The sequence below is a fragment of the Panthera uncia genome, chromosome B4 (genome assembly GCF_023721935.1).
Source record: "Panthera uncia isolate 11264 chromosome B4, Puncia_PCG_1.0, whole genome shotgun sequence".
NCBI classification, from domain to species: domain Eukaryota; kingdom Metazoa; phylum Chordata; class Mammalia; order Carnivora; family Felidae; genus Panthera; species Panthera uncia.
In genome coordinates this window covers 1,844,258-1,846,453 of record NC_064809.1, presented here as the reverse complement: position 1 = coordinate 1,846,453, position 2,196 = coordinate 1,844,258, and the positions used below count along the sequence as shown (strand labels likewise).

The window sequence follows — 2,196 nt, the reverse complement described above, 5'->3', positions numbered from 1 at the left end:
TGTAATATTTGTAAAATATTTGTAAAATATTTGTAAAATATTTGTAATATTTTTTTGTAATGTAATGTAATGTTGTATACATAATTTTCTGAGATTATTTTATTTAAAATTATCACGGGCATGGTTACAATACTTTCCCTTCTTTTCGGAATTTTTATTTGGTAATGGAAGGGCTGCTATTAATGTACAAGTGGCCAAGCTTTAAAGTTTATCCATTCTTTCTTTTTATTTTCACTTTTTTATTGTGGGAAAATAGACATAACATAAAACTTATCACTTTAACCATTTTAAGTGTACAGTTCGGTGACATTAAATATTCACACTATTGTGTGACTACACTGTTTCCATTCTTGACCTTGGTGTTGCATATGAAAAACCAGGTAGAAAATACCAATTCTATCACTGAATAAACTGTTTTTTAAATAACTTGATATTAAATATCATTGGCTAACATTTTTTTCACCTATGATGACAAACAGTGACAGTCCCATGCTTATTAAATTACTCTTAATTTATCAGGACCAGTAAGCTCTCAACCCATAGGGAGAAAGAGCTAAAATAAAAGGATCAGGTAGCCATTATTAAACTTCCTTGATTTTAATTTTTTTATTTACAGGACCAAATTGTAAAATGTTGAAAGGCTTCTTTCTGAGTTGTGCTAATATCAGTCCCTCAACTTACAATTGAGACCCTCATGTCTTTATTTTCTGTTTTTTACTGACACTTATCTTTTTGTTTGTTTGGTTTTGGTCTGGAATGAATATTTTCATGTGGTTTATTTCAGGTCGGACACGGCAATAATATTCATAAATCAGTCAGCATCATCGTGACTACCGTTGGTGATGGTCATGTAATCGGGACCCCTCTGAGCCAGGCTCCGTGTGAGGGGGTCTGTGTGCACCCTCCCTACAAAACGGGTGTTAATCCGTTTGAAGATGTCAAGTGTGGGGATTTGAGAAGAAAAGGAGATCATCTAAGAACCCATGTGTAGAAAACAAGGGAATGGGAAGCTGAACCCCGGTGTGCTTCTTGATTCTTGGTCCTGACCTTTATGTTTAAAACTAAACAGAGTCATAAATCAATAGTGATTGAAAAATAACAGCATAACAATTCCATAACCATGTCTGATCATAAGCTCCAACCAATAGAGAATCTGTTTCGAGGTGAGAGATTGTAACCACAAGTGAAGAGGTGGAAGGAGGGGATGAAAAACCAGGTAGATTACCAAAATAAACAAGTGATATGTCATCAATCGCTTAAGACATTTTAACAAATACAAAGCCACAAATTCCAGGATTTTAATCCTCCGAGTTTCATGACTGTGTGTGTGTGTGTGTCTGTGTGTGTGTGTGTGTCTGTGTGTTTCCTAATTTTACAAGTGTGCAATTATCCATCACTCTTGATGTCATTCCAGCCAGGTGGGTATGTGTCTCACCTCATGTGCCACTCTGCTACTAAAACAGACTAAATGAATTCGCCCATCGCTCACTCTACACCACAGAAGAGAAGTATTTGTTCCTACAGTGAAAATACGGGGAAACAGACTGTCCGCTAACCCACAGAACGCAGGTGTTCCTGAGGTCACGGAAACCTGAAGAAAACATGGAGCTTTTGTTTTCTGACATCCTGAAGTTGGTGAGCATGACCCAACATTTAAGTGAGTTTATGCAAAACTAAAATCCGGGAGAGCCAAGGACAGTAAGGGGGTGCCACATGGTGATCCGGTTGTCTGCATGACTTGAATTCTGAAAATAGCCAGAACACTTCAAAAGGCGGGACATGATTTTCATGTAAATTCTTCTGTGCTCACTGCAGTATGTCCCTAATCTAATACCTTTTACTCTCTCTACAGAACAAATTAGAAATAAAGCCCCTATACATTTCTTCATCAAAATTAATTACAGGAGGACATGTTTTGACTCTGAATGACCACAATTTTCAGCGATCTTGCCGCATCGTACATTTCTCTAATGGGAAACGGTCCTTGTCCTGTAGCAAACCTTCAAATTCCAAGCATCAAGATGGAATAACAGAATTGGTGTGTGTGTGTTTGTGTGTGTGTGTGTGTGTGTGTGTGTGTGTGTGTGTGTGTATGCTGAAAAAAGGTTTCAGATAGAGTCATGGAATTAATTTTGATACGTGTTCAAAGTTATTTCTGGGTCCCATCCTTAGCCTACGATGGTGGAAACACTGAGG

General features: G+C 37.4%; 1 protein-coding gene across 2 annotated transcripts in view; it reads left to right on the top strand.

Moving 5' to 3' along the window:
• LOC125918458 (uncharacterized) overlaps positions 1-1,248 on the top strand; it is a 6,172-nt gene extending 4,924 nt beyond the window's left edge. For both annotated transcript variants that reach the window (XM_049624457.1, XM_049624462.1), the window contains exon 4: positions 785-1,248. The gene's annotated coding sequence lies outside the window, so the exon portion shown is untranslated. The remainder of the gene's footprint in view (positions 1-784) is intronic.
• Positions 1,249-2,196: the final 948 nt, after the last annotated feature.